The 26,965-nt window shown below is 37.9% G+C and overlaps 1 long non-coding RNA gene across 1 annotated transcript in view; it reads left to right on the top strand.

Moving 5' to 3' along the window:
* The window catches only part of LOC125166649 (uncharacterized), a 43,919-nt gene extending 17,194 nt beyond the window's left edge, over nt 1-26,725 (top strand). Inside the window, exons 3-5 of the long non-coding RNA XR_007152482.1 lie at nt 12,959-13,132; nt 17,329-17,464; nt 26,536-26,725. This is a non-coding gene — a long non-coding RNA (uncharacterized LOC125166649). The remainder of the gene's footprint in view (nt 1-12,958; nt 13,133-17,328; nt 17,465-26,535) is intronic.
* The last annotated feature ends 240 nt before the right edge of the window (nt 26,726-26,965 follow it).

Raw genomic sequence — 26,965 nt, 5'->3', positions numbered from 1 at the left:
GTCTTTTACATATTCCGCACAATAATCCCTTATTAGATATATGACATACAAATATTTTCTTCCACTTACTTGATTGTCTTTTCATTCTCTTAATAATAACCTTTGATGCATACATTTTAATTTGATTAAAAAATGCAATTTATTTATTTTCCTTGTTGCTTGTTTTGGTGTCACATCCAAGAAATCATTGTCAAATCTAGTATCATAAGGATTTATTCTGTGTTTTCTTCTATGATTTTTATAGTTTTAGCCTTTAAATTTTGGTCTTTGATCCTTTATGACTTAACTTGTTTTGCATTATGGCACAGGGTAAGGTTTAAATTTCATTCTTTTGCATGTGAGCATCCAGTTTTCCCACACTATCTATTGAAAAAAAACTGTCCCTTCAATGAATGATCTTGGCAAGCTGGCTAAAAATCAATTGACTATATGTTATTTCTGGTGTCTCTATTCTAATCCATTGGTATATATTCATGTTTTTGTGCCAGTAAAATACTGTTTTGCTTATGGTCACTTTATAATAAGTTTTGAAATCAGGAAGTGTGAGTTTTCCAACTTTATTCTTCTTTTTCAAGATTGTTTTGGCAATTCAGGGGCCCCTGAAATTCCATACGCATTTGAGAATAGAATAAATTATGTTTCTGCCAAAACATCCTTGGAATTTTCATAAAGATTGCATTTAATCTGTAGATTGCTTGGGCAATCATCTAAACAACATTGAATTTATAATCCATGAACACAGGATGTCTTTCCACTTATATTTCTTCTTTAATTTTTTTTTTCAGAAATGTTTTGTAATTTTCAGTATACAAGTTCTTCATCTTCCTGGTTACATTCATTCCTAAATATTAAAATTGGTGCTATTATAAATGGAATTTTTCTCATTTTCTCTTTGGATTTTTGATTTTTAGTGTATAGAAATGAAACTGATTTTTGCGTTGGTTTTGTGTCCTTCAACTTCACTGAATTTGTTTATTAGCTCTACCAGTATTTTTTATATGTGTTTTTTAGGGTTGTTTACATATAAGATCATGTCATCTGCAAACAGATAATTTTACTTCTTCCTTTCCAATTTGGATGCTTTGTATTCCTTTTTCTTACCTAATTACCTTGGCTAGAACTTCATGTTGAAGAGAAATAGTGAATTCAGGCATCCCTTTCTTGTTCCTGATCTTTGGGGAAAAGCTTTCATTCTTTCATTATTGAGTATAATGTTAGCTGTGGCTTTTTCCTATTGGATTTGATCACAAGAAAGTTTCCTTCTATCCCTAGTTTATTGAGTGGTTTTATCATGCAATGAGTTGAATTTTGTCACTTTATTTTTTTTTTGCATCAATTGATATGATCATGTTTTTCTTCTTTCTTCTTCATCTCCTTCTTCCTTTCTTCTTTCTCCTTCTCCTTCTTCTTCCTTTTTCCTTCTCCCTCTCCTTCTCCTTCTCCCTCTCCCCTTCCTCCTCCTCCCCTTCCTCTTCTTCTTCTTCTTCTTCTCTCCTTCTTTTTCTTCCTTTCTTCTTTCTCATTCTTCTTCTTTTCTCTGTCTCCTTCTCCCTCTTCTTCACTTTCTCTCTTCTTCTTCTTCTTCTTCTACTGGCTTTGGTATCAAGATAATTCTGGCCTCAGAGAATGAGTGAGGAGGTGCTCCATGCTCTCCAGTCTTTTGAAAGAGTTTGAGAAAGAAATGGTATTAACCACTTTCTAAATGTTTGGTGGATTTCACCAGTGATGCCTTCTGATCCAGGTCTTTTCTTTCTTGGGAGATTTTTGAGTAGTGATTCAATATCCTTAATAATTAAAAGTAAAACACTATTTTTTAAGTTGATTTATGTTGAGAGAGAGAATGCATGAGCAGGAGGGGCAGAGAGAGAGAAGGAGAGAATCCCAAACAGGCTTTACACTGTCAGCACAAAACCCAATGTTGGGATTGAACTCATGAACTGTGAGATCATGACCTGAGCCAAAACCAAGATACGAAACTTAACTAACTAAGCCACCCAGGAGCCCCTATTTTTAAAGCACCAAAATATGTATAAATTGCTTCAAATAAATTACAATAACTGCATGATATATATAAGAATAATTGTAAAATTTATTGGTGTATACCTTTGTGATTTGAAAAATATTCTCACTCTATCTTCTTGAACAAGAAGATTCAGTGTCATTTTTAAAACTGACAATATTTCTAAAGTAATTTATAAATGCAATGCAAAATCAATATCAGAAAAATATTTTGAGTGAAAATGTAGAGAAACTTTGATAGGGGATTTAAAAAATTTATATAGAAAATTAGGGGTGCCTGGGTGGCTCAATCAGTTAAGGGTTCCACTTCAGCTCAGGTCATGATCTCATGGTTCATGAATTGGAGTCCCACATTAGGCTCTGTGCTGACAGCTCGGAGCCTGGAGCCTACTTCAGATTCTGTGTCTCCCTCTCTCTCTGCCCCTCTCCTGCTCCCACTCTGCCTCCCTCTCTCTATCTCTCAAAGAAATTGAAAAATTTAAAATTTATATAGAAAATTAAATATGCTATTCCCAGAGAAATTCTGACAGAAAGGAGTAATGAGATGAGATTACCCTATAAACCATGAAAACATAACATAATTAAAACAGTGAGGTACTGATATACTAATATGCTGACAAATTAATGCACAGGATGATGTAACATCAAGGAATAGGTTCATGTATCCCTGGAAATGTAATATTCAGCAAATATATATTATTTTCAAAATCACATAGTCAAATAGAAAATAATATGAACTTGGATTAAAATTATGTACCAAAACAAATCCCAGAAAGATCAAATATTTAAAATGGAAAACAAGAAACTTTTAATTTTTTTCTAATGTTTATTTATTTTTGAGAGAGAGAGAGACAGTCTCTCCTCTCAGGGGACACAGAATCTTAAGTAGGCTCCTGGCTCTGAGCTGTCAGTACAGAGTCTGATGCAGGACTCGAACCTATGAGATGTGAGATCATGACTTCATATATAAACAATAAATATATATATTTGTATACATAACCAAATATATATTTGTATATATTCATTTTATATATTATATATTTTATATATGTAATATATAAACAATATATGTATGTATGTGTGTGTGTATATATATATATATATATAATCAGTAAGAAAAAATACCAATAACCCAACAGAAAAATAAGCAAAATATATAAACAACAAAAAAGGAATTACAAAACTACAGATTATTTTTAATATATTGAAAGATGTTCAATCTCATTTATTATTAGAAAGATGCAAATTAAAATAACACTGAGATGCCATTTTTTCTCCTATCATATTGGCAAATGTCTAAAAGCTTGATAAATTTCCCTGTAAGTTTGAGTATAAGTGTATGAAACATGTCTGCTAATACACTGCAAGTGGGAGTGTAGACTGGTACATCTCAATGGTGAGCATTTGGCAGCATCTATCAAAATTATAAATGAACCTACCTTTTGACCCAGCAATTCCATTTCTGGAATTTACCTTACAGAAATACTTATACCTGTGCTACTTGATGTATGTACAAGGCTATTCATTGCATCATTGTTCTTGTAGCAAAGAGTTGGAGATAATCTAAATATACAATGTAAGACTAATTAAATAAATGATGGTACAATCATACAGTGGAATGCTATGTAGCTTAAATAAACAGTGAGAAAGCCTTGTATGTACAGATATGGAACAATGCTCCAAATCTATTGTAAAGGTTTTTTTTAAAGACCATGACTTAAAAGTATGAGTATTATTAGTTTTTTTTGTTTGTTTGTTTAAAGGGAAGAGAATATGCATAAAATATCTCTGAAGAGATAGGCAAGAATCTGATAACATTGATTTCTCTCAGAGAAGGGAACTTGGATGGTTGCAAGAATGAGTTTTTTCACTGAATTCACTTTTGTCCAATTTTATTGTCATAATTTTATTTTTTAATAATTTTCATTACCTATTTCAAGGTTAGTAAATAAAACATAAGAAATAAAGCAAAATAAATATATTCCTTCATAAAATTGGCAATTTTTGTATGGGATTCTCCCACACTTTGGGAACCTGGCTATTGCGAAGCTTGGATTTGCCCACCAGCATGATGTGACAATATTCTTGTGTTTCTTTTGCATCATTGATTTCTTTGTCATGCCATGTTATTATAAACATATGTAAGTTATTGGATGCATGAAAAATTCTAATTAATACATGAAACAAACACACTAATATCAGTACATGAAAACTAATATGTGAAAAATGTTCCTCTTTTTTTAAAAAAAATAATAAAAATTCCTTTTATTCATTATGTGAGAATATTATTTGAAAATAAAAAGTTCATGTTCCAAGTCCTCATTATTTTGAGGACTAATTGAAATTTTGCTAAATCTGTAGTCTTATCCAGTTGAACCATAATGATTTTATATAATCTCATCATCTAAATGAGTGAAGGATATTGAATTTTTTTCTCTAGTTTGCATTATCATAATGTTTTCAAATGACACAGTGGGATCCTTTAGTGGGTTATGGAATTTGATGGGTCATAAGCAGATTTTTAAGAACATGAAATACAATAAAACAGAGTGAATAACAGTGAATCACATACAATAAAAAAATATGTTCTGGATTGTGATGAAAATTGTGTTTCTTTTTTATTTTATTTAAGTAAGCTTCATGACAGCACAGAGCCCAGTGAGGGGCTTGAACTCATGACCCTGAGATCAAGACCTGAGCTGAGGTCAAGAGTCAGACACTTTACCAACTGAGCCACCCAGATGCCCCTGAAAATTGTATTTCTTACATACCAGGTACTGAGGGTTCTGGTGCTGAGAATGCAATGGCAAACAGGACTTTGTTCTGGCCCTTATAAAGTTTACACTCTATTGGAAAGAGTCAGGCAAGAAAGAAGCATCAAATAAGCCAGTGTGGATTATAAACAGTGCCAAGAAGGAATTAACAACATGCTGGAAGGAAGAATACCAGGGATAGTAATATCTTAAATGGAGAACCTGAGGAAGGCCTCTAGGAGATGATGGTCAAGTTGCAGCTGAAAGATGAAAAGAAGCCAGCCATCTCATGGTCCAGAGAAGAGAGCTTGAGGGACAAGGAACAGCAAGTGTGGACCCCCAAGCAGAGAAAGAATAAGGTGTGTTCTAGGGATGGAAACAACAGGGAACGTAGCATGAGATAAGACTATGGAAAGAAACAGGAATCAGACCATGCCAGGTCTCCCAGGCCAGGGGAAAGCAAATATGGATTTTGTTCTAAGTACAGTATGAGGTCACTAAAGGACTTTTATCAGGGCAGTTATAAGTTAGTGCTTGAATTTTAAAATAACATCCTGGTTTTCAGTGGAGGATGAATTGAAAATAGGGCAAAGGTTGGTGGTCAAGAATGCTTTGGAGGGACAGGAGGTGAGAAGGGAAGGAGTTTGCCCTTGATTTGGAGGTAGAACTGACATGTCATCAATGTAGAGTTAAGCAGAAAGGAAATGTTAACAAGAATGACCAGCCTCATGGCTTTAATAGCTGGGTGTATGACAATACCATTGGTTGCATTTTTGTGGCTACCTACTCATCTAACAGACTTAATACAATGTCCCTGGCATGGCATGTGATTAGCTTTGGCTTTATGGATTGTGCTTTCCTGCATATATAACATGGTAACTTAACTTTGAATGATGTTCAACTTTAATTTTTTTTTTTATTTTAGAGAGAGAGAGATCATGAGTGGGCGAGAGGGGCAGAGGGAGACAGAGAGAGAGAGAAACAGAGACAGAGACAGAGAGAGAGGGAGAGAAACAGAGAGAGAATCCCAAGCAGGCTCCATGCTCACAGTGTGGAGCCTGAGGCAGGGCTTGATCACATGACCTTAGGATCATGACCAGAGCCCAAATCAAGAGTCGGATGCTCAACCAACTGAGCCACTCAGGCCCCCCTCCAAGTGATATCTAAATGTATGCTCATTGTTGAATTTAAATGTTATGTATATATACATTTGTTATAACTTTGAGCTATTCAGTTTATCATGAAAAGTATTTAGAGCCTCATATCTATTCTCTAGAGAGTTTTCTATTGATCTGATAGGTTACAAATGATGTTTCTTATTGGCAGAATTCATAAAGCTATTTTCCAAAATTTCATAAAATGGTGAGGACTTGGGCAATTTGAACTTCTTGCAGAGTGAACCCACCCTCCTGAAAAATAAGTTGTATCACTTCCTTATTTTTCATCACATTGCTATTATGCCATGCTATTGGCAGTTTAGATGTAATTGAAACATCAGTTAGTGCTGTGTAATATGATTTGTTATTGATCTTGAGTCTGGTCAATCTGTTACATTTATTTTCAATTAAAAATATTTTTAATTTTTAACTAATAATCTATTTCTAATTTTAAGGAAAAATGAGAAAATAATTTAAAAAATAGAAAATGATGAAAGATTACTACTTAATAAATATTGAAATAGAAGTATCCCAATGTCCAAATTTATAATAATTCCATCTTGTATATCACAGACAAAAAAATTCCAACCTATGCTTAAAAGAACCTATGACTCTTGTCTCTTATTAGGAATACAGGCTGTTTTGGGTTCACTTATTATTAGGAAATGATTATGCATTGATAAATGCTTACCCCAGATGATGCTCTGTACTTTTCCTGGCCTTTAATTGAGGGAATGCCCATGGGCCATGCAGGTGAGGTATGACTTTCTGGGGCCTGAGCATCCACAGGTCTCCACCTAAAGAAAGATCAATGCAGGATTATACTTATTAATCACTGATATATGAATAACAAGTTAAAATTTAAATACAGGTATTGGGAGAAAGAAATTTTTAAAAGTGTTTTAAGAGAAAAAACTTACACCCATACTCCAAACCATTGTATTATTAAATATGGCTGATAAATTTGAGGACACATGCTCTTTTCTATGGCTTTGAAACAGTTAAAAAATGTATTTTTCAAATTTGATTTGGAAAAGAATGTTTGCAGAACCACTAAAACATATCCCTGAAGCCCAAATGGTCCGGGGCATGGTTCAAAAACTATAATAACAGACAAGATTGATGACTTATGAGGACACTGAGAAGAAGTTAAATGCTTCTCTGCAGGTTCTACTCTGATGATCCTCTCCCAGCCATCCCATCACTTCTCTGGAGTGTTCAAGGCCATGGTTTTAGAAAAACCCCAAATATTTTTTATAATTTCTGTACAGTTTCAGAAGGGCAACCAAAAAAAAGGAGGGGGGGGAGAAGAAAGCCTAGACTTTGCTACTGTCTAGCTCTATGGCCCTTGGGCAAATAAACTAACCTAAGTTCTATTTCCTCATCTGCTAACATCTGGCATATAGGGCAGTTCTGAGCAATAAGTGAGGACTATATTTATCTGATCTAGCACATTGCCTGATATATATTAAGAATTCACTAGACAGTAGATATATTAATTAGTCAACAAGGGTATATTATGTATCTACTACATGCAAATTTCAATTATAAGAGCTGTGAGAAAAAAAAAAAACGTAGACCACAGAACCCTGCCCTTCATGAATTTATATCAACAATGGGTGGAAGAAGGCAAACGAAAGGCTGATAGTCCTTGTACCAGGTTGTGCTAGGTTCAGAGTGATGGATTCTGTTCAAAGAACAAAGTGACTGAAACTCATGTTTAAATTAAATAAATCATGGTACCTGGGTGGCTCAGTTGGTTAAGTGTCTGACTTTGGCTCAGGCCATAATCTCACCACTTGTGGGTTTGAGCCCTGTGTTGGGGTCTGTGCTGACACCTCAGAGCCTGAGGCTGCTTCAGATTCTGTGTCTCCCTCTCTTGATGCCCCTCCCCACTTATGCTCTCTCTTTCTTTCTCTCTCTCTTTCTCTCTCAAAAATAAATAAACGTTAAATAAGTCACTGTTAGTCTGCGATTTCATTTCTAAGCTGTTAATTTCTTTGTACAGTAATCAGCTGTTGCTGTTTCCAGTAATTGATCAGGGGTCAGAGTGCTGGATTTAAGGTGTAACATCTATAAACTGGGAAGAAAAACCTGATTTCTTTATATGTAAACCACTCTTTACAATGGGAATATGAAACTCAAGTCCAACATCTGCTGAGATTTTTAAAGAAGAGACCCTATTCAGTGACAAAGCAGAAGAGCATGGCCTTCTCACTTAAATACAAGTGCCTGTTGCTAAACAAGAGGCAGACATTTCTAGAACTAAAGAACAGTCAGATTTGACTAGACCCCATAATTCTCTGGTTTTACAATGTTTCTGATTCAGTTAAATCATAAGTGTGTTTTGCTTAAGTGCTTTTCACCCCTGATTTTCAAATGTAAATTTTTCCAACGTTATTTAACCAACATTAAAAATTATTTTCTTGAATCTGAACAATTTTTAAGAACTATAAAAAACTCTTAGTGTCTACTCCTCTCTCTCTCTCTGTATATATATATATATATATATATATATATATGAATGTATAATTTGCTGTTCAAACCTTCAGCACAGCCATTAACACCATGCTCCCTTCCTAGGAGGCTTAACATTTGTGGAAGAGGCTAAAATGCTTTCACACATATGTGAGGTAGGTAAAAGAGATGTCATTGTCTGAATGTTTCCAGTCAAGAAACAGAAGTTAAATATCTAAGGTCACATGGCCAATAAATGTTCAAACCCTGTCTAGTACTCAGGGCGATGGATTCCATGTCCTGTACCGTCCATGACAGGGATACATAACCTGGAGTCAATTTGTTGGCATTTGACTACTGTATGTGTGTGTACATAACCCAAGCACCAGGAAGAAAAAAAAAATTCCCCAGGGAAATCATGCCAATGGGTGGGGACAGAAACAAAGGAACAGAAGAGATTCTGCAAGTAGAACTCACTGACTGCCTTGATTAATTGCCACCCACACAACTAGGTGTTGTTACTGTTTACTTAGAATTCTGCCAGCAGTGAGGGTTCTGGATTCCTGAGGATTGCTCCATTTCTAGTCCCAACTGAAAGTCATTATCAATTATATCTAATGGATGACCACCACCCCAGGCATTGACTCTCACCATGTTGGATCCAGGCAGCCAGTTGTGTGCACACACACCATTAAGGCTGTCCCTGCATGTTCTTCCCTGTGGCTGCACCCTCAGGCCCTCTCAGGAACTTCACCCCTCTGTTTCACCATGTCAAGTTTCTACTTGTGGCTTCATTTTGTATTTCTCAAGGCTTAGGGGAACTCTGTGGGATTTGTCCTGAAGACAGGGGCAATGATAAAAAGGACTGGACAAATAAAAGATGAGAACAGAGAGAAGAATTCACCTCTAAAATGTGGACTTGATTGGCTCTCAACCCACCTGAGCGAAGATACACAGCCTTCAAGGGGAAATGGCCGGGAAAGGTGCAGAAGCTTCTCTTTCTAATCTGCTGCTGTGGTTTTCATTAGACTTCCAGAGCTCAGGGAGGAATTGAATAGAAGTCTGAGGAGACCCACCTAAGAATTGGAGGAGGGCCCTGGGCAGACACTGGTTCAGGGTACACTTATTCCTCCCAGAAGCTTTGGTGTGCTTACTGCGAAATTACTGATTCCTTGCCTAACCAAGCCAGGAGCCTCCATTGTCTCCCCTTGAGCCTCTCCCAGGCAAAATAGTAGTTTCCCAGAATTATCCCTCCTACCAACCCCACGTCCTGCCTCCATCACACACAGGGAGGCATATTCACAGGGTATAAGATGGATAAGAGGGATGTCTGTAAACAACATTCCTGTCACAAATGGAAATTCTCTCTCACTGGCCTGTAATTTCATGCCTAAATTTCTACCTCTAGTCTTCATTATTTATTGAGTTTCCTTCTTCTAATGGCCTCTCTGTCTCTTTAAATACTTTTTTTTAAATTTTTGGTTAAAAAAACCCACATAGCATAAAATTTAGTATCTAAACAATTTTAAGGGTACAGTTTAGTGGTGTTAAGTATATTCACATTGGTGTGCAAAAGGTCTGTGGCCCCTCTTTCAGAACACAATGTCCCTGGGAGGGATAGAGTATTATGAGTGGATGAGCTTTCTGAAGCCAGGATATCATGTCCCTTCAGTAACAGGAGAGACACAGGGGTCATAGCCAGGGAACATGGGACAGCTGGGACAAAGATGGGCTCAGGTGCCTTGGGAAGAAGGAAAGGGGGACAGAACTGTCACAACCCATGCCCCTGTGAGCTACACATACCCTAATGCCACATGACTCCCTCTCAACTAAAGACAAGGGGAGATGCTTAAAGAAAACCAGAATGATTACCAGAAGCCTCATTTCTTTTACTGATTATAGATGGCTAATGCTTACAATACATGAGCAAAAACCATTAAATAAAGAATTTTGTTAAACAAAGGTAAAGTAAAAAAGTGTTTTTTTAAATTCTTAACCTTTCACTATTCACCTAAATATTTACCAGAATACAATTATTTTAAAGTACATTGCTAATTCTTAAGAATAGAATTATCTTATTTATATGGTCTAAGATATGGGCAATCAGTGCAGAGCCCAGAACAAAATAAAGGTTTGTTTTTTGCATACCAAAAATAGTTCTTCCATAATATACTACAGGCACTATTGCCAGAAACAAATGATATAACCAACCTTTTCAGTGGAGGAACAGGGAAAGAAGTGCTTCTTGCGTTTCTTTTTCACTTGTGGTAAAATATACACAACATAAAATGTACCATCTCATGTTTAAGTGTACAGTTCAGTGGCATTCAGTGTGTTTACATTGTTGTGCAACCATCACCACCATCCTTCCACAGAATCCTTTTCATCTTGCAAACTGAAATTATGTATTGTTTAATTTCATTAAACAATAACCCCCATTCCCACCTCCTCCAGCCCCTGGGAACCACCATTCCACTTTGTGTCTCTCTGAATTTGACCACTCTAGGAACCTCATATAAGTGAAATCATTCAATACTGGTTCTATTGTGGCTGACTTATTTTAGTATAATGTCTTCAAGATTAATCCATATTGTTGCATATGTCAGAATTTTCCCCTTCTTAAAGCCAAGAAATATTCTATTCCATTGTATGGTTATGTCACATTTTATTTATTCATGTACCTATTGTTGGATACTTGCGTTGCTTCCACCTTTTTGACTACTGTGAATAATGCTGCTGTGAACATAAGTGTACAGATATCTTGCTTTTTAAATTCAATTGCCATCCAGAAAAAATCATGAGCCATCTCACTGCTATCTCATCAGGGAAATCAGAGTCATGGTTAGTTTTTGTCTATTAGTCCCTCTTATAGTAATGTTAGGCTTCAGAGTAGGCAGTCCTCAATCAAAATGGTTTTGATTATTCCCTCCACTTCTTTGGAAGTCAGGAAGGGTCATTAATTGGAGCTTTCTTGAGAGTTGTAACTTCTGATCTTGTCCCCTGTAAGGTTTGAATCAAAGTTATGAATCATGTCAGGGATGAAAATCTTGGTTGAAAATGAGTTGAACTGGTGTGTAAAATAATAACAAAAAAATAATAATAGGGGCACCTTGGTGGCTCAGCGTCAGACTCTTGATTTTGGCTCAGGTCATGATTTCATGGTTTGTGAGTTTGAACCCTGTGTCAGGCTCTACATTGACAGCACAGAGACTTCCTAGGATTCTTGGTCTGCCTCTCTCTCTCTCTCTCTCTCTCAAAAATAAATAAATAAACATTTAAAATAATAATAATAATAGGCTGAATCTGGTGTAAAACAATGATGCTTTCATGGGTTAGCTACTCGGAGTATAGGTCTGAAAGCCTAAATAATCAAAGAGCTGGGCAAACAAATGTCAGAAGGTAGGCTTATATTGGGAAGTCATCAACAGCATGGGGACATTAAATGTACAGGAACTTACAACCTGCTAAAGAAAAATTAACAGGATATTTATATAATTTTTTAAAAGCACATTTTGCTTTAAAAAACATGAAATACATATTGAAGTATCAAAGTGTAAGTAAACCATAGCAATTTTTGAGTTAATGTAGTTTTCCTTATGGTGATAGATAAAAGCTTTATTGACCCAAAATTTGCCTGATAATAGTAAAGCAGGTAATCATTGAGTCCTGAGTAGAGCATGGCTTGATTTGGATGTCAGGGGGTCAGGGTTTAAATCCTACTCTGCTGCCTGGCTAAACTACTTACCCTCGCTGATTCTGTTTCCTTTACTATATAATGGGAAAAATGATTTAAAAAAAAACCTCACAAGAATATTATCAGAATTAAATGGCACATATGTTAAAGTGTCTCATGCAAGACAGGCATTGAATGTTTGCTCATACTCATTTCCCTTCTCTTCCATCTGCCTAGTAGATAGATTTCACAGGTCAGGCAATGGTGTTTTTTTCAAATACTTATGTCTGTGTTGCCATTATTGAAGAGTAACTTCATCTGAGCCAAACCAGTTCAGTCGCTAAGTTAGAATAAAGATCTCTTTTCAAAAAAAAAAAAAAGATATTTGACCCAAATGGAGAGCTGAATACTCTAGGACAAATACCCCTAAGGTATTTTCTAATCTCTATTAATTACACTTGGTAAGATGTTGGAGGATCCAAATCAATGGGATGTTAAATTACTCCTGTGTGGGAATGTTATGCCTCAGAAGATGTGTCTTTGGTTTTACATTGAAGGTCTCATTCTCCACGGTCAAGTCAGCATGTCAAGGCTAACTGAACAAAGGGAATGGCATGTGATGATTCAGGGTTTTTTTCTCTGAGTTCTTGGCATTTTTTTACCAGAAAATTTACATGTATGGAGTGTTTTGGTACCAGCTGCATTTAAATATACCTCTTATATGTTGCTTTGTTCTTTTAGTGACATAACTGCCCTCCAATTATTGCTGCAATCAGCACTTTGCTTTCTTCTCCTTGTAGCTCTTTGTATAGTGTATACAGTGAGGGAAATGATGTATGCTGTTTAGAAATACTCTGGTCAATTCACTTCTCTTTCTTTCTTCATATGATCATCTGGAGACATGCTGTGTTTACCAGTGGTAAGCCATGAAACATGCACTTCCCTTGGAAGAGTACTGGAGAAGAATGGCATGTGGTGGAGATTAGCACAGAAAACCAGGGACAGGAATCCCAGAACCTAGATCTTAAATTCATCTCTACACCCAACCATTTGCTAAATTACAAAGAGCAACTGTGAGTATGCCATTCTCTGATCACTTCAGTAGTGTTTTTCAATCTTATTTATTCATTATTGAGTTGACTAAGCAGCAGAGACAGGGAATGCCATGTATCGACCAGGGAAAGGCTACTATTCCTTCTCTAAAATCCTTCTGGGAAGATAGATATTAAATAATCAATTCCAGGTGTGTTCAGGGTCTCAACAGAATAAAGTCAGAATGCTATTGGAATGTAATTTAAGCCTCAGTGCCTCAAAGGAGGCTTGAATTGGCAAATGCCATTAGAGACAAGTCATTGGAAACCCCAACCCTGCCTTAACTGAGAACTCCACATATCCTAAATTGTTTGTAGTCACAGGTCCTGGGTTGTAATAGGTCAGTGTGTTCTCCAATGCCACATCTTTCTGGAGTGGCCAGTGTACATCCATTCCACAGTGCCCAGGCTGTTAAGACCAAAATTTTCCTGTGAGTATGGTGGTGAAGGGCAACTCAAACTTTCTTGGTTCATTGAACACCCACACTTCCTCCTCAGTAGGTGTGTTTACAGAAGAAGGTAGTTATCAGGTGCACCATAAGCATACTTTTCAGAACAATTGCCTGCAACCAATGTTTTTATCAGCTTGGCTTTCTTGTCCGGAATGCAGTCCTTGGCAGGAAGTCAGCTGTCTATTGACTTTACTAGTAGGATAAACAAGCCTCCTTTGACATACAGAATAGCAGAAACTGTGACTTCCTTCCCACCTCCCATAAAGGCAAAGCAGTTCAAGTTGGAGAAAGAGAGATTCCAGTTTAAATGGATTCAGAAAGAAAGTCATATTAAATATCTGGCAAAATGCTCCAGGCAAGGAGTGAAAGGCATAAGAATCACCCAGGAAGCCTCAAATAAGAAAGGAAGGGGAAAGAGTCCAGGAAGAAAGGGATAGACCCACTTCCCAAGAGGTATTTGTTTTGCAAACAATGATGTCTAAATGAGCTTTTTTAGCTTTGAGTTTGCACTCTGAATCTGCTGCATATTATTTAGTGACATGATTGTAAGTGAACTTGAACGATCAAGAAGCATTTTGGTAACTGTGGAATTAGTACATTGAAAAGCAAGATTTAGGAAATGTAATCACAAAAGCATCTTTCATTTGTGTGCTTCTGCTACCCATTTAAATTTGCTCATTACAGTTTAAAGGTTGTCTTCTGCTCCTAGCTGAAAAATCAAGCCATCTCCATGACACTCTACTCACTGTTTTGTAATAGAAAATCCTACCCATACTGTAACATTTAAGGGCAAATGTAATTAGGAAATTACAATGTTCAACCAAATGATAAATAGAACTCTAAGCAATACTGTATTAAAGCTTCAACTCCCTGTACCAAGCTTGGGTGGGCTGAAGGCTGCTTATAGTGGTGGCATCAGTGTGAGGAAAGATGGGCTTGGTTCTTCTCTATTTCTCCACTTTGTGTACTAGGTTTCCAATCTGGGCATGGTCAAGGGTTGGTAAGAAAAGGAACAGATATAAGAAAGTTTTTAAGTTGGTAAGAAAAGGAACAGATATAAGAAAGGTTCAGGGTCACTGAACCTGGTATATGTTTATAGTTGGCTTTCTATGGGCATTTTTATGAGTTCATTGGGGGTAGGTGCCATTGAAAATTTTGCTTACACTTTCCAAAATGAAGACAGTATATTTTCTTCTGAATAATTCTAGAAAAATACTCAATGTTAGGAAATTTTTATTTGGTGGCAAAATTGATGCATGTCAATAAAGAGCATGTGTTATTCCATATGTAGAATTATTATAATGGAGACAAATCGGGACAGAGTTTGTTGTCTCCCTCCTATAATATGTAGCCAGTCCAGTTTTTGTACATGTGGCTGACCAATGTCTTTGTCCTTCCCCTTCTGATCCTGGACATCCATTCCTCTGAGGTCCTGTCCCATGGAAAGAATGCTCTCCTGGCCCTTCCTCCAGGTCACTGAGGAATAGGGAGGATTTAGCGCTGCTAAAGGAAGGAGAGGTGCTCTTGGCATTGCATCTTGGAACTCAGATCTCATTTTGCTGATAAATTTTAAGTCTCCCAATTTGAGAAATGGGAAATATTATTACCCACAGGATTTGGGAGAATTTATGGAATTAATCAGTGAAAGTACCCTTCCTAAAGCCAAAATGCAATAAAAATGAGTTTCTTCCCTATTTCTTCAAAAAAAATTTTTACTGTGAATGAGTGGGGAAAAGAAAGACTGAAAGTACAATAATCATAAGTATCCATTATGTGGCAAACAATGGTTAGGATAAATGGCGCTACCAATGTTCAAAATCAGTTCCTTTGTAGATTAATCAGGATTTTATGGATTAATCTGAAACTTCATAACCATTTTGGCAGGGTTTTTTGAGAAAAATGTGGTATAGATTCTGAACAAGTGTTTCGACATGAAATTTGGAACTAAATTTGGAACTAAAAAATGGCAAATGCTATATATATATTATAATATTATACATATTACATATGTATAATATATATTATATTGTATATAAATGCTATATATAATATATATGAAATCATCAAACATATATTGTGAAATATTCTCCATTTAAGATTAAGTGAATTTTAACCTGTTTTGCTAGAAAATTAAAATTTTTAATTTTTTGTTACCAAAATTGCCAAGATTTTCTGCTTAAAGCTTCAAGGAAATAAATTAGATTAATTAGAAAATAGATTGTACCACTCAACTATCTTTTGGGTCTTCAGATAAACAAATACCCAAAGGATATTTGGGAAGAATAAATTTCTCAAAGCAGCCTAAAGGAATATATGACACTCTGCTTGCAGGATTAATCTGGGCTAGAAAACAGGAAGATTGTGGCTTTCTCACCTGAAAGTAGGTATCTATTGTTCTCCTTCCTGGTAAATTGCCATATAGCTGTTAGGTCGGCTCATCCCTGTGTCCCCATGTCACAGAATTTAGATGATACAAAGGCATATCACCACTCTGAGAAACCCCAAGATACAAGGTCCAACAGCCTGTCATTGTCAAGTGGGGTGGACCATCTTGGTTCATGCAGAAGGGGAATCCCAGCAGGAGAGAGCTTCTGAGGAAGTCTGTGTCTGGAGAAAAGACACATTTGGCTTTCCCTGTGGTGCTAGCCTGTACACTCTAGGAGTATTCTTTGGATTAATCCTGATTATAGAGACCAAATCATTGAAGACTTAGGATGTGTTAAGCAATTTTCTGATGTCTAACCAGTGTATTATTTATTGAACTTCTTTTCCACTCTCTTCATTGAGTCACCCATCTGTCAGCATCAGATCTATTCTCTACAATACTGTTCCATGTGCCATGCAGATCTCCCACCTATATCTTGAATCTTCATTTTGCTTGTTTCCTGTTGTCCAAATTCTTTCTAACTTTCTATTCAGTTCAAGTTCTACATTTGCTCTCAGTGATTCTCTTGAATCACTTGAGATTCACCTGGAAGGCTTTTGTCAACTATATATTCCTACCAGAATCTTGTAACCAGTGGAATGTTGGCTCTTAATACATATTGGCCTTAATTATTCAAAAATGGAGTTCATCTCTTCCACACCTAAGTTTGCAGACTGTGTTACTTGGTACTCATGCTGCATCTTTCTCCTATATTGAGAAAACCCTACAGAATTGGGAATATGTTGATAATTTTTTAATATCTTTTCTTGTAGCTAAATTAAAATGGTATCTGCACAGAATCTAAGGAATGTTGAAAGACTGAAAGAACATAAGCTAGAAAATAGAGTACTAACATGTTCTGTTTTTCAGTCTTTCCATCTGTTCAGTGGAAGCACTATGTCTAAAGTAGATCTCTCATACAAAGATAATTCCTGCTAAATCCTTGACAGATGTGAAGCTTCATGAACAGTTCCGGGTGGGTTGTGAATATCTTTCAGATATCACTTGAGTCATTCAATTTTATTTTAAAATTTTCAACCTTTTCTCTTGGCAGAGTTTGTACTTGTTTAGCAACAATCATGCTGTTAATCATGCTGTTAAAAATGATCATTGCTTTCATGAGCAAATTATTACAATATTTTTAAAATTTCTGCCTTCTATTGCTACACACACACACACACACACCCTTGCATGAAACACATCACAGGTTATTTCTTGATTACACTAATGCTTTTGTACAGAGATCTCTTATCCTTGTTTGAACTTTTTGCCCTTCTCCCCACCCACCCCATCTTCCACAGGGAAGAAGACCAAAGAAATTACTGGTGTGCTTTCCCCCTGGCACCATCACCTCAAGGCTTTCTTCCCAAGCAAAGCCTACCTTAAGCCACTCTCCATGGCCTCTGGCATGCCCTCTGACCAGCAGCTTTGAGGAAGGTCAGGATCCTTTGCGTGTCTCTGTTGCTTGCTGTCAGGCACCAAAATAGTATCTCCCCTTCTTTCCGTCTCCAAGCACACATACTTTTCTCTCTTGCTTGCTTGCCTTGTACAAAGGAAAGAAAACATCCTCATGTCCTGGACTTCTGCCAGTTTAAAAAAAAATAATTGAACTTCCCTTACTTTCAAAGAGACCAGTTCTCTGTGACTTCTAAGCTCAGATGTTCAATTCTGTGGGTGCTACTTAAGCTTTGACTGACCTTTCCTCAGGACCCTCTGATGACATAACAGGAAACTCTATGGGCTGAGGAGCAAGTGTCTTGTTATCTTGGCCACTGAAACTGATGGGGACCATGGCTCCAGGGGTTGGAGGAGAGGTTGCTACTGAGGACAAAGGTGTGTCCATAGTCACCAGCATCTTCAAAATAAAAGACTCAGTGCATTTCTATGGCCAGCCTCTTTGTTCTGTTCTGCCAAGTGAGTTTTTAGTTCTGATAGTAAATTTCAGCTTTCTGATTTAGCTTCGTCTCCTCTAGTTTTTCCATCCTGAAGCCTCAAGCCTACTGACAAATATCACCAAACAGCATGCAACATGATGGCTGCTGTGGGAGCAATTCTTTCGCATCCATAGTTGTCAATTTGGAAAGCAGTGGGGTGTAGTGGGAAAAACAAGGTCTTTGCAGCCAGACTCACCTGGGTTAGTCCAAATTCAGCACTTATTACAATTTGACATTGGGCAGGAAATTGGCCTTTCTGAACCTCAGTTTCTCCACCTTTAAAACTGAGGAATGCCTTACAAGCATTTTTTTTATTTTTCTTTTTTTTCAAATTAAACATCATCCTGTGCAAAATTCTTCGTGTTATTCTTGTTATGAAACAAGTCATCAGTACCTTATAGTGTTATTACTGTTAAAAATATGTTTTCCATACTCTTTGAAACGTTGCTTGAGCTAGATCACAAAAGGAACTTAGGCCAGCTACAAAACAATAGACAAGAATTAATATTTTTCTTCCAAAACTTCAATTTTTTTTAAAAAAAGTTTATTTTGAGAGAGGGAGAGAAAGCCCATATGTGCATGCGAGTTGTGGAAGGGGAGGAGCAGAGGGGGAGAGAGAGACAGAATCCCAGGCAGGATCCTTGCTGTTAAGGCAGAGCCAAATTGGGGCTCAATCTCACCAACCATGATACCATGACCTGGGCCAAAATTTAGAGTAGGATCATTAACCATCTGAGCCATCTAAGTGCCCCAAAACTTCAACTTTTTAAATTTAAAAACTTGAGAGACTTTAAAATTAATATTGTAAAAGAAAATGAATGTTCACTTCTCTTGGTGCTTGGAAACCTCCTGTATTTCCATCTACATTATGCCTGTTCTTGAGTATCTCCTGAAAATACACAGTTATTCCGGCAGTTTCCAAGGCTTCTTTCATGTGTACTCATGAAGAGGCTTATAATGCTCTTCTAACCCACTCCCTTATTATCAGGATCAGTATTAGTCTGCTTAGGCTTTTATAATAAAATGCCACAGACCATGTAGCTTAAATAATAGAAATTTATTATCTTACCATTCTGGAGGCTGGATGTCTGAGATCAAGGTGTTGGCAGGGTTGCTTTCTTCTGAGGCCTCTCTCCTTGGTTTACCTCCATATTGTATCCTCACATGGTCACCTTTTGGTCAGTATGTATGTCTATATTCACTCCTCTTAAAGGAAGAACAGTTGGATTAGGGTCTAACCATGTGACTTCATTTTACCTTAAATATTCTTATAAAGACCCAATCTCCAAACATAGTCACATTCAAAAATACTAAGGGGTTAGAATTGCAACACATGAATTCTGCAGGTGAGTGCAGGGAGGAGACACAATTCAGCCCATAATAAAGTCTCTGGAAGAAACACATTTGAAGGTGACACTTCACCAAGTTCTGCTCCCAGGGAAGACACTGATGTTTGAGCCAGAAGTATCATCTCCCTGTGTTCCTACAGCTGCCAGCCTTCAAAATGTAAAATCTCCTTGTGTATTTTTTGGTCCTTTTTGCCAAAGACAACCTAAGCTCTCTACTCCTCTACCACACTTGATCACTGAGGTGGACCCCACTGTATCTTCATGAAGACAGTGTCTTCACATTCAGTCTCAATTTCTTGTTTCACAAGACTCAGAGATGAGTCCTATGACTTCGCTGGTCCTGGACCTATGTGGTCTGCCCACCCAAAGTGGTACTCAGAGCCACTTCTATCCCAAGAAGGTGGCTTGGTTACTGGAATGCAACTAAAATTCCCAGCTCTGTCTCCCTCAAGGATAAGTTCATTACCAGATGATTCCACAGATTCACATCATTCTATTTCACTTGACATGCCAATAGGGATATAAACCTCAATTGTGGACTAAACTTAAGCTCAGGCTACCATTCATATTTCTACACTTTGCTGTGATATGTACCTTTTCATAAGTTTTTAAGCTAAAAGATTTTTTTAAGAGAGAGATAGATACCCCACATGGTTTTAAAGGTGTCCTCTTGCAATATTTTTTTTGTTTGTCTTCCATAGCTTTCTGTCATAAACTAGGATGGAACTTCATGGAAATTTTGAAAGAGAGATAAAGTAAGCAAACAAGTGATTACTTACTCTATGAGGATTAGGACAGGACATTGTCTGCTTTATCCACCCATGTATACTCTGTGCTTATCAAGGTGACCAACACATAGTTGGAACTCAAAAATGTTTGTGGACTGTTGAAAGGCATATGTGCTAGAACAAGTTCTAGTAGAAGGCAGAGATCTAGTAACTTAACTACTATTCTGTATCTCAAGCCAGATTTTCTGGGTACTTTCTTAGACCAGGACATGCTGCAATTTTTAGCCCTCTTAGCTCTTAGCTGAGACTTAGTTCTATCCATAGCCATACACACAGACACAAACATGCACATGCACATACACATAGCAGTGGTCCTTTGCCTTATATAGATCACATGCAAGCAAAAAAATATGCAAATGGGGTTCTGCTCACTAAGGGCATCTTTGTCACATTTCCAGCATCTTCACACTAGCATCACACAGTGTGCAAGTGTAACACAACATCATGGCATCCTGGATGCTAGCTGGAAAGTAGTAGCTATCTTCCTTCAGCATATAGACAGTCCAGTACACATTATCTTGGATTCTATAAGCCATTTTTTATTTTGTTACCATTTAATTGGTTCAAAGTTTAGAAATAATTCAAACATTTATGGAATTGTACTAAAGAAAGACTCAGACATTCTCCACATATAGGATGTTGGGTTGAGTTTCAGAACATTTTCTCATTGATGTATTATTTTGTATCTGAACAAGTCACTGATGTACAAGTCTATCCTTTTGCATACATAAATCTCAAACTTTTTCTGACTCATAAATCTCTTCAAATTGTCCAGTGTTGGATTAATACCAAGATATTCAACCTTTTGGAACTCATCACTGGGTTGAGCACTACAAAGGGTCCTTCACAATAACTTCATTGATAGCATTAATAAACTGTGGAATCCTCCAGCCTCACATAAATTTTTATGATACATTTTCTTGATATTTTAAAAAATTTTTTAACGTTTATTTTGAGAGAGAGACAGACAGACAGACAGAGCATGAGTGGGGAAGGGGCAGAGAGGTGGGGAGACGTAGAATCTGAAGCAGGTTCCAGGCTCTGAGCTGTCAGCACAGAGCCTGATACCGGGCTTGAGCTCATGAACCATGAGATCATGACCTGAGCTGAAGTTGGACGCTTAACTGACTAGCCACACAGGTGCCCCACATTTTCTTAGTATTTAATGTGTTACGTTTTCATCACCAATTTAAGTAATTATTCATAGTTACCTATGATGCATGATACTGAAAAACCTCGCACCCACTCTTCCCTTCCCTCTCAAGAAATAAAGTTTCAACTGTAGCACAACATCCCTCTGTCCATGATAGCCTTACACACAAAATGATTTGACTGTCTATTTAACAGCAGAAACCGGAAGAGAAAAAAATGTGTTTTATTACAACGAGACATAATGTGATGAATTATATGATTCTTTTTTTAAGTTTATTTCCTTTGAGAGAGACAGAGGGAGTGCGAGCAGTGGAAGGGCAGAGAGAGAGAGATAGAGAGGAAGAATCTTAAGGAGCCTCTGTACTGTTATCACAGAGCCCCACAGTGGCTCAAACTGATGAACCATGAGATCATGACCTGAGCCAAAATCAAGAATTGGATGCTTAATCTACTAGGCCATCCATGTGCCCCAGATATTATTCTTAAATATCCTACTCCAGTAAAAACTTTGCCATCAACCCTGGTTGAGGAGCCTGGGATTTCCTCCACTCCTTATAAGGAAAGAAGCAAAAATAAATGCTAGAATTTACAGAGGGGAAAATGAGATAATATGGAAGAGAAAAACATAGATCATGAAGATAATAAACGGAGAATAATAACATAGGGAATGTGTGGATCCATCAGAAGGCTGTATATGAGACTTATGATGTAATTCTAAGGTGTTACAAAACCTTGAGGCAGCCTCCCTCAGTCTGACAACGGGGGTAAGTATGGGGGTGATGAATAGGAAGATAAAATTTCCCATAAATAACAACAATGAAACACTTCTCAGAAACCACATCAAAGTGCATAAATATTGCTCTTCAAATTCCACTCATGCCAGGAATAGATGCCTATAGAAGGAATTCTCAACCTTGGCACTTTTGATATTTTGGGCCAGATAAGTCTTTGTTGTGGAGGACTGTCCTGTGCATTGTATGATATTTAGTAGTACCCATTAGATACAGTACCCCCTTCCTCTTAGTCGTTACAACCAAAAATACCTCCAGACATTGCCAAATGTTGCCAACATTGTTCCCACCAGTTAACAACCATTGGATAAAGAGGGGGAGAAGGGAATATATATGGTAAGGAAATTCATATTATTCTCCTTGGACTCGCCACTGCATAAGGATGTCAGGCAGTAGAGGTAAGCAAATATGTAGAGAGGTTATCTTAATAAAACTTAATTTTAACTTGGCTTTCAACAACCCTCTTTCCCCATCTTCCTACCTTCCTCTACCTATGCACATTCTTTCCTTTTTCACTGGGCCTGTTCCAATAGCTGTGTGAGTCTTCCAAATCAAAATCATTGGCCTTTAACAATCACCTCTTTGATTCTACTGTAAAAGGTGGGGGAAGCCATTCTTTCCTGTTGTGAAAGGCTTCTTTGGTTTTCTGTGATCTCCCTGGGTGTGTAGATTGCAAAACCCAGGTATAGACAAGGAGCTTAGACAATAGGAAGACTCATTAGTAAATCCTTTGAACTGTGCAAACAATGCAATGGCAGACACCTCTTCTTTTTCTTTCTCCCTCCCTCTTTCTTCCCATCCTTCATTCCAGATGCCAATGGTGGGAACTGGCAAAGTAATGGAAGTAAAGAATGAGATCAGGAAAGAAAGGAGTCTTCAGAAGTGACATGGAGAAGACTGCCAATGCTTCTTTTCCCCACTGGGAAAGAACTCAGAAGGCAGCAGTCTGTACCCTAACCTGAGGCCTGGATCCTAAGGATAAGGGAGGCACTTTTGAGAACAGGTCTCATGTGATCTTGGGTAGCTGTTATGGCTTGGTTTAGGGACTGCGAGTCATGCAAGCTTGACTGATCAGCCTTGGCTGCAATAAATTATGGCCTAAAATGTGTTAGAGGAGCACAACTCATCTGTATTGCAACCTTATTTTTAACACTTGGTTTAAAAAGTCAGTTTGAAGTATTCAACACCTAACTTTCCTCTCTATCCTTGGTAAGCTATCCCTACTCTTGGCCAGCTGTACTGGCTTACCAGAAGATGATATGCTTATTCACCTCTGGGATTCCTGACTTCATGTCTTCACTCTGGGAAGGAGAAAAGTCTACAGGTACATTTTGATATTATAGGGGAGGAAAACTTTACCTTTCTTCTTTTCTAGGTCCTTTGGCTGATCTAATAATTAATTAGAAATAAGACATAAAGCTGATCTAATTAATAAATAGACAAAGAAAACAATTTCAATTCATCCGTACAAGAGCTCATAGAAATATGAGATCCAGAAGTGAAAAAAAGCAGATAGATTTTATATATTTTAGACAAAGAAAAAATAAATTTGCAAACAATTGAGGAGACAAAGGGGCTAAGTCTTAGGATAGAAAATTAGGAAAGAAGTAACAAGGTTTTTCATACAATTTTCTTAGCCTTGACTTTCTTATCTCTGATGGTAAGGATGCCTTCTACCTCCAGATGCAATGGAGGTACCCTTCACTTGAGGAATTTATTTTCTGCTTTCAGGAGGAAGGATGAGGGTCAGACTGTCCTTCTTGCATTGGCTGTTTCTTAATAACTTTAATCAAATATAATCAATTTGTTGGGACTTCTGGGTGGCTTAGTTGGTTAAGCATCCAAATTCAGCTCAGGTCATGATCTCATGGTTCATGAGTTCAAGTCCCTCATCGGGCTCTGTGCTGACAGCTCAGAGCCTGGAGCCTACTTCGGATTCTGTGTCTCCCTCTCTCTCTGCCTCTCCTCCACTCACATTCTGTCTCTGTCTCTCAAAAATACATAAATGTTAAAAAAAATAAAAAATAGTCAATTTGCCAAAGTGGCATATTTTGGAACAGCCTTCCGGTGCCCCATAAATTTCCTCCTCTGAAACTTTACATGTTAAGAGCTGAGCTGATTGCTGTGGAGAGCACATTTGGGTTAATAGTGAGTAGTAGATTGTTCCATATCTCATCAAACAAGTTTTTTTAGTCCTGAGAACAGTTAAGGCAATAATTCAGGTGGGCTTCCAAAGTTAGGCTATTGTATAAGCAATCAGGTATTTAATAAGAAGCATTTCTTTGGACACAAAAGAAAAACAATAGTTAATGGTTAGAGCAAATTTCAAACCAGTATCTGAGTTCTGAGTGTACCCAATCAAGAAGATTTTAGATGGCAGGCTCGAAGCATTTTCAGACAGAGTGACAGAGGTGATGACCATCTGACAGATTTTTCCTGGTGTGCAGTCTGAATGTCTCTGATGATCTGTCTGAGTATTTCACATAGCAACAGGCAGGAAGATTATCTATACAGGAACTGTTGTGATGATTTACCTAAAGTTTATATAGAGTTGTCTAACTAGTTTCTAATAATTACAAGTCAGAAAAGTGGGAGAGGAATTATAAATGTTAGTTTGGAGAGTTGTAGCCAAATATTGAGGGAAACTAGAAAAATTCAGGATATGACCGGTTTATAGGTGGAAAACAAAACCTCAAAGACAATTAAGAGAATGAGAATCCAATCTCCACGAGTGTTTATTATGGTTGCTACTAACACATACTTTTTCTTATAATCATTCTCATTTTTAAATTAAAAAAAACTTTTTTAATGTTTATTTTTGAAAGAGAGAGGGTGTGAGTGAGGGAGGGGCGGAGAGAGAAGGAGACACAGAATCTGAAGCAGGCTTCAGGCTCTTGAGAATGCCAGCACAAGAGGAGGGGCCAACATAGTGGAGAAGTAGAGGGAACCCATACTTCCTGTGTCTCTCAAACAAAGAAGTGTAGAAGCCAAAGGACTTTGAACACCAGATTCTGGGAGGAAAAGAGACTGAATCTACTAGGCAGAAAATGAGAAAGCTGCAAAGAAGATAGGTGAGTGACTGCGAACTGGGGGAGATAAAAAAAAGCTGCATAGGCACAGAGGGGAGGGATCCCCTTCTGCAGAGAGACAAAGGGAAGAGAAAGAGCAGCTAGGAAGTGTAGGACCATATCTGAACAAGAGAAAGAACTTGAACTGAGACTGAGAGGGATATAATCTCTAACTGCAGGGCTTTCTTCTGACTGGGGCTGGCTCCCCGTTCACACACCTTGGGAGGAGGGGAGCCAGGGGTCTGGGTGCTGTGATAGGTTAGGGACTCAGTCCTCACTTGGAAAAAGTGGTTACCTCCTTGAAGGGCTGTGCAATAGTACAGAAGCTGCTTGTGTCCACTACCCCTGGGCACATTGGCTGGGCCGAGGGTGCAGTCTTCAGGAGGAAACAGTGGCCATCTCCCTGGAGTGCTGTGGGAAAAGACAAAGGCTGCCTGCTGTCTGCCACCCCAGGGGCTCCAGGCGGTGAGGGCGGTGGCTCTTGGTCCACAGTAGGAGAAGGCTGTCCTCCCTGAAATGCAGCGGCACAGACAAAGCCAGCCAGGATCACATACCTCTGCACTGAGAGGTGCTTCCTCAGTGCCAGAGCTCACAGAGTGGTACTTTGAATCCTAGCCAAGCACAGGGTCAGGGGAGTTGGCAGAAAGAGAAGGACTGCCCCGTCTGCACCTGTGGCACAGTGAGGATGACTCAAACTGAGTCCACCGGGTCTGGCTCCATGGAGAAGAGACTGGGGAATCACTATTCCCGCCACCCCAACCACCACCAAGGTGGGCCTCAGGGATCACTCCCAGGGCCCATAGTGGAGGTGGGTCCAGATACAACAAACACGTTTCTTTGCACTGGGTAACTGCATATCCACCATAGCAGCACAGACCCTGTGGACAGCTACTCCTGTCAAGTGATGCATCATTGCCTGGATTAACTCTAGGTCAATTCTCCTCATCTCCCCCCATTTCTCCTCATCTTTTCCTTCCCCTAGGCTGGTTACTCTGGTTATTGAGACATATTTAATCCAATGTCTTGATACAGGTTCTACACCTCCTGCTTTACACTCCTTTCTCTCACTCTGGAATAACCAAGCCATATAGTTTCTCCATCTAGGTAACTTTATCTTCGTTTCATTTTCTCTGCCTCCTTCTTTATTTTCCTTTCTTTCTCTCTGGATTAAGCCTTTTAGTTTCTCTGACTAATCAATGTTTATTTTTTCTACCCACCCACTCCTCCCCCCCGCCCCCCGTCATTTCTCTCTTTGCATGTGCTTTTCCATCAGCACCGCCTCCACCCTCTTCTTTACTTATAGTCAATGTTTTGGGCTTTTTTGCTTTTAGTCTTTAGTTTTTTGTTGTTGTTTATTTGTTCGTTTGTGCTATTTGTGTGTTTGTGGGTTTTTATCTCCTGTTTGTCTATCTGTTTTCATTTACAGGGCTACTCCAAGGAACAAATCAAAGCACACCTGGTGGAAGGTCCAAAATATCACTAGAAGTAGGGTAATAATATAGTCAAAGTCACAAGAAAAAAAAACAAGTAAAAATCTTCAAAAAAACATCTCCTGAAGGGCCAGGCCCTGGACAGTGTATGACCTCCCTTTAATATAGCAGTGGTCCCAGGTACAGAGCACACAACAAGCTTTGAAAACACATAAGGGACAGGAAACTAGCCAAAATGATGAAACAGAAGAATTCTTCTCAAAAGAAATTCCAGGAAGTAGCAATAGCTAATGAATTGATCAAAACCAATTTTAAGCAATATAATGGGACAAGAATTTAGAATAATAGTAATAAAATTAATTTCTTGGCTTGAAGAAAGCACAGAGGACAGCAGAGAATCTATTGCTACAGAGATCAAGGAACTAA

This window comes from Prionailurus viverrinus, chromosome B2 (assembly GCF_022837055.1).
Source record: "Prionailurus viverrinus isolate Anna chromosome B2, UM_Priviv_1.0, whole genome shotgun sequence".
NCBI lineage: Eukaryota > Metazoa > Chordata > Mammalia > Carnivora > Felidae > Prionailurus > Prionailurus viverrinus.
The sequence above is the reverse complement of the archived record's forward strand: the minus strand, read 5'-3'. Positions and strand labels throughout refer to the sequence as shown.